The sequence below is a fragment of the Perissodus microlepis genome, chromosome 1 (assembly GCF_051167445.1).
Source record: "Perissodus microlepis isolate ML-2025 ecotype Zambia chromosome 1, ASM5116744v1, whole genome shotgun sequence".
Lineage (NCBI taxonomy): Eukaryota > Metazoa > Chordata > Actinopteri > Cichliformes > Cichlidae > Perissodus > Perissodus microlepis.
The window spans coordinates 9,081,763-9,088,541 of record NC_140461.1 but is presented as its reverse complement, the minus strand read 5'-3'; positions in this window follow the sequence as shown (position 1 = coordinate 9,088,541).

The window sequence follows — 6,779 nt, the reverse complement described above, 5'->3', positions numbered from 1 at the left end:
ACTTTTTTTGTGTCATTTACCTGAATTTCCCAGAACATTTGCAATGACTAACGCTCTTTCTGATGTGCACAAGTACACTGTTTTGAAGGATTTAACATATTGTTTTGAAGAGCTAAACTGGCATTTAAGATTGATTAAACTACAAGTACAGGCATATACTTGTTTAAAGGCAAAGTATGAACCCTATCATCATTTCTCAGTTATGTAATTACTGCCGCCCTTCTTAGTGGTGGTGGAGGTTTTACACAGATGCAGACAGATATGAATACAGTCATTCTTAAGTCATACTGTGATTCATAGTCGCACTATCTCAAATATAAAACCATGCTTTTTTTAAGTACCTTTAATCCAAATAGTGTCTTCTCAGCAGAAAGTCTCTGGTTTCACGTCTGACAGTTCACTTTTTGAGAGTGACAGGAGATGACAGCAGGCTGCTATTACCTCGTTCTCATAGACGTGGCCTCGGCTGCAGACATGTCAGCCTGTGGCATTTTGGGTGGAATTGATGATACAGTTACACATGTTCACATATGTCTCGGGGAATTAAGATGCATCTCACACTCTTACTGTCTTTCTGGGGTCGATGTCATACTTGGCCTCTTCGAATGGCCCTGCCTGTCCACAGCTTTCTGCATTTCACACTTTGGATTATTGCTCACTTTGTGTTTCACGCTGGTACATCCTAATATATCAACCAGTGGCTCCACTGCCACCCCCCCTTAAATAACTCAGTTTCACTGTAGCTTGTTTTAGTCCATCTTTTTTAATGACCATGGCCAATTGGATATGTTCTGTTGGCAACTGTCTAGCTCCTCTCAAACACTGGACTATTGTGAAGAAGCATAAAAAAGAAAGTTAAGAAGGCCCTTTGGATATTTAACTGGTATGTGACAGTAAATTTGTTTCATGTGACTAACTGTCTGATTATATACTGGTTGTATAATTCTATACACATATGTTATGTGTGATTATCAATGCCTGTGTATCTGTTTTTCTACATTTATATATACTTGTATATAAGGCTAATCGCATTAGCATTTTTTTTTCTCACAAATTAAATCTCAGACTGCTGGGTTCACAGCTCCCTGGAATCATTTGTTCATCTCCTTAGAACAGAACCAAAAAAATGATAACACCCTAAATCTTTCCTTTACTAAGAAGAAGCAGCAAAAGTTGCCAAGCGGAGCGGAAAAACAACATTCATTGCCTATATGATGCATATCAGAACTGCTTATTGGATGGTAGAAAGAAAATACCCCTAATAGACCTTCTTTTATTGGCAGAACAGAAAGATCAGAATTAAAAATCATTCTTGATTTAATATGTAAGGCGCTGTAATTGATTCAGACTGTCAAATCTAAAAGACTTGTGAAAAATTGAGAAATAACTGTATAATTACACTATAATTAAAATGTGCAAATTTAATTGCTCATTTTACACACTGCATCCTGTTATCTGTGTTCATTGATTAAACCACATCAGTTGAGAATGACCAATATTCAGTTGCACGTTTAATTCAAGGATAGTACTGGTATTGGTTTAACTTGAGTACATGCGCTCACATGCTGGCATGAAGGAAGAGGTAGAGAGGTCATAAAATAGGGAGGAAGTATCATAATCTCTCATTACATCATTCATGGAGGTTATTGCAAAGGCATAAACCACAGCTTCAGGAAATGACTTAACAACTGTCATAAAAGTCAGTTAAATACTGCTCTCCCCACTGCAACTCCTCTACATTTCTGATCAATATATGTTGAAATGACAACGATGTTGTTTTAGTCTTGCAGCAATTTCACTAAGAAATGTATTGAAAGTGTTTTGGTTTTAGATGAAAACTTTATAGGGTAGACTAATTTACAAGACAGCCACAGTTATCATCGTTTAACTTCTTCAACTGATATTTAAAATAACTGCTTTCAAGAATCAAAATAAAAGACCTGAAAATCTGTGCATAATGAGTTAACATGTATTATGTGTAATCAAGACTATTAAAACCTGCTATGATTAAGCCATTTATCCACATCTCAAGGAACTTCTAAAATAACTTTCCACAGACTTGTAGGTCTTAACCTTGAAATGCCCGTATTCTTCTCTCTTTCTGCCTTGACCCACTCATTGCTCTCCTGAGGTCATGTTTTTGGTGATGTGTCTTACTCTGGGAGTAACCTAAAGCTATTTTATCAACTAAAACAGACTTGGTGGACCTCCCTCTCAGCTGTGTCCCAATTATCCCTCTAAGTCTTACGGCAGGTATCCAAAATGTCAAGCGTCTTCCATGTTATTTCTCTCGCCACTCCACTCCAGAAGTAGATTCAGTAATTAGTACCTGTGGGATGTGTCAGTGTGATCAGAGGGCGAGGGCTAAGCATGGCTCTGCAACGAAATGGTCTTTCATAACGGCTTGATGGTTGCATTGTTCAGACAGGGATTTTTGTTCGATAGAGCTCCTGAATCTTGACGTTACAGCAGTGTCAGCGGTGTGCAGGTATGGAGTCCTGGGCAGCTAGTTTATTGAGATGGAGCTTAGTGTTCTCACAGCCTTGAAGTGTTGCATTCCCACAATTAGGAAAAAAAAGTATGAGTTTCTTAAAGTTTTAAACTACAGTCTAATTCTCCTGCTAGGATAGAAACTGAAAGGTGAACAATCAGACCTGGACAATAATCAGACACTTTTTGTTAATGAAACAGTTTATTTTTGTGGTTAAAAATGATATTTTTTTCTATCATCAGTCATGTCATCGTATCCATTGGTGGGAGAGGCCACCATAAGCGTTGGTTGCGCCACCATGTTGGTTTCAAAAAAAGTATATGTATTTAAGTAATCCAGTACATTGCAATACTAAATGCCACCACTATTTTCACTGGCCTGTGGCACCTGTTTGCTGGATGGTCAAACTAGATTTGAAGTTTCTTCCCAGCATGCATTTACATCATTTGACAGTTTTGGGTGTAACAGAAGGTATCAGTTTCATACATGGTCTCCTTTCCACTAAACTGCATGTGTCTAAATGCCAACTTTTTTCTATAATACAATGTGGACAGGCATTTGAGGAATTAGTTTGAGCACTGCACAAAAAGGTCATATTTAAAGATAGGCAAGTATACCTCTAATTCTTTTGTCCAGAAGGATGCTCATTACCAAATATGTTTATTTAGATGGGAGCAATAGCATGCACTAAATAATTTTATTATAATTATATTTATTCTCACCAACTTCATTTCTAATTTACAAAAGATTAATATATTTTAAAAAAACAATTATGTCTTAGGTAGAGATTCCCAGTGTGCACCATCAGAAAGACAAACGTGACAATGATCAGTAATGATGTTGAGGGACATTTTGAAAGTACAAACCAGTACAATTCTATTGATGTCTTTAATTACATTGTTTCCACTTCTTCTATTACACCTAGCTTTTTAACTTGCCTTCTCTTACAGGGAATAAAAACACCTGTAAACTTTTTTCCCTTTTTGTATAGTCAGACAAGTGTGATGTGGCACAAAACACAACATTACATTATGAGCAGAGTTCACCTAATTTCAAAACCTCACAATCATTATTTGAGTAGTTTACATTATTTCAAGTGCATAAAGACACAATAAATAGCAGCAGCCTGTTATCTAAACTCAAAAACAATAACTATTTGAATGAACATTAAAAAAAATCATGAAAAGGTTTTCCACGTGATTAAATTGCTTTATTTTACCATTATGCAATTCTGTTATTCCAACATAATGTACTTGAATTGGACCAACTTAATTAAGTTTGAATTAAGTTGATCCAACCCATGCAAATTACGTTAGTCCAACAAAAGTACTTAATGCAAATAGAAAGCCATTTACTAGCATGGAAATCCTTTCCATGATTATTTTAAGTTCATTTAAAGAGTTATTTTTTGCAGTGTTCAACAAAGTCAGAGTCTGGTTAACATAAAACTTGTCATGTGCGTCTTATTTTCCTCCAGTTTAATGGATTTAGGACATAGCTGTCACTCCATCCATTCCCTTGGTCGCAGGAGCCTATCCCAGCTGTCACAGGGCAAGAGGTGGGGCACACCCTGTCCAAGTCACCATTATATCGCACGGAGACAGACAACCGTTCACTCTCACATCTATGGGCCATTTAGAATCATTAATTAACCTAACCCTACTGCATGTACCCAGGAAGACACAAACACGGAGAGAACGTGCAAACTCCACACAGAAAGGCTGTGGCCAGTTGAACTCAGGACCTTCTTGCTATGAGGCAATAGTGCTAACCGAGCAGATGTCACTTCGTAGTTAAATGCCGAATTTTTTTATGTTTTTGTCCCTAACAGGTTAAAAAAAGTGCTGTGGTTATGCTTTTCTGCCACTTATAATCCCAGTGATTTTCCTGTGGTTTGAAATCTTGCGTGATCTTGTGATATCGCGAGTCCACGCAGCTAACCACTCTTACTAGATTGTGTCATGTCATTGAAAGAAGAATACATTGAACTAGTATTGAGTTGTTGAATTTCATGCAGATCGTACATGATTTAATTACATTCACCATAGAAACATAAAATTATTTTTATATTCAAATTACAAGTTAGACTCTTGTAAATTTAATAGCCACCCAATTTTGCTTTTTTGAGTGTAGTTCCTAGGACTTTGGGTGGATCCAGAACATATTTTAAACATCACCTAAGCAGTGTCACATATACCCAGTAAAGGTATTTATGCATTTCCATTTTTTCATCTAACTTCCAAATGCGTACTTTTATTCTCTTCAGTTTCAAGGTCTCGCAAATAAGAGAATAGGAAATAAAGCAACACTGGGAAGCTGTGGGAAATCGACTGATGAAGCCGCTCAGCTCAGTGTCTCAGTTTGATATAAGAGCTATTCTATGCAAAAGCACTCCCTGCTCGTTTTTTCCCCCTCTCCTCGTGCTTTGTCACTTAAAGAATGCTTGGCGCCTGTGGATTAATTAAAGTCTAAACATTAAATATTGATTGATGCATTATCAGTGGCTCACAGTCGCCTCCTCTCAGATTGATTTCCACTGTGATTTATTGTCATATTTGCAGAGTCATTTCACTTGATAACAAAGAGAAATTGCTTGCAACCTTGGTACCCCCACCATTAGCCCCCCACATTGACACGCTCCTGGTACTTAGCCCTCTTCCCATCATCCCCCACATTTCTCTTGTTTCTGTTGTCCTTTTTTAGTCTTTTTACTGATGTTTCCTCCTCTGTCTTTGATATCATCCTCAAGCCATGTGCCAAGAAGCCTGTTCTGCCATTTCTTTGGCAGCTATTTGCAATGACAGGAAAATGCAGGGACAATAGAAAATATATGCATAAGAACTAACAGTTCAAAATATTAAGTGAAGCAGAGTATGCATGAAGTGAGTACTTCTGTTTAAAAAAAAAATGTAATTTTGTTCACGAGAACTGATTTTTTTTCTCCACTCTAAGTGGGTAATCAGGAAAAATGTCCTAAAGTATTTAAATGTATTATTGCCATCATTTTATTTTTCATTTTTTAGGAAAGCAATAATCCCAATACAGCAGGGCAAATTTCTATTATTTCTCCTCCAGTTTTTGCTCCATTTTCATGTGCCAAACATAATTTACGATGTCTCACCTCAGCCGTCAACTGTGAACTCTATTAATTTGTAAGGGGGGAATCTGATTTATAGACTTATGAGGCCATGTATTCACATCATCATTTGTTAACCAGATATTTGCTGCCAGCTCCCTGGATGATGGCATCATCCTATTTCTCTGCAGCACACGCACACATTGTGGATACATACACAAACACACACATAAACTTAAACGTATACAAACAGCCATCATATATACCTTCTAATTAAGAACTCACTGCGTAATGTATGCTTTATTCTCTCAGCAGGTTTAAGGGCACGTTTTTGTGTTTGTAGGCATGCGTGTAGGGCTGGGAGGGTGAGGAGGGAGGTCTCTGCAGTTTTCACTTATTGACATAATGTCAAAATGCGTTTGTGTTGTTTTTTTTTTTTTTATTTAACTAAAATGTATATTTTTAGAACAAAGCCAAAAGCCCTTGAAACTTTAAAGTTCTAAGGGCTTCGGGTTTCGGCTGATACCAATTAGATTTTGTGACATTGAATTATGAGATATGGCCTAATTTGTTTTGGTTGCATCTGTTTGTGTGGATGCAGGAGTACACAAATGTGTGCCAAAGATCTTGTGGGTTTTAATTCTCAAGCCAGTGCTGAGACGAGGGAAGCATGTCATCCAGGTCTCGCACGGTATTGTATTGCCTGTTAAATTGCATTATCAGTCATGAGGAGACTGTGTGGGAAACAGAGTTTTTCCAAATCAGGTGCTGAAAAAAAACAGAACCCATGTGATGTGAGCATGGTTCAAACCAGGCAAACACCACAGTCTCTCCTTGTCTTCTTTTGCACTACATCTGTTTAAAGAAACTGTTAATGTGTTCCAGAATAAATTACTCCATCAAAGTCATCTGGCTGGCTTTCAAAATACAAAAAGTACATAAAAAATTATTTGTTTTTAAGGCTCAAAAATAATGTTTGTGCCTTTGAAAAGCTTTTGATTGACATTTAATCTGTAGGTATTTCACACTTGCCCACTAAACACACATCCTTTATTCAGAACATTCTGCTTAATCAAGATATCCCCTCTGTGTTTGACATCCATAATCAGTATGCAATGAGGCAAATTATTCAATTAACCCTAATTAACACAGTAATATTCCTCAAATTGCGTGAAGATTAGCCCTGTGCTTTGACTACTTCGAATCATGTTC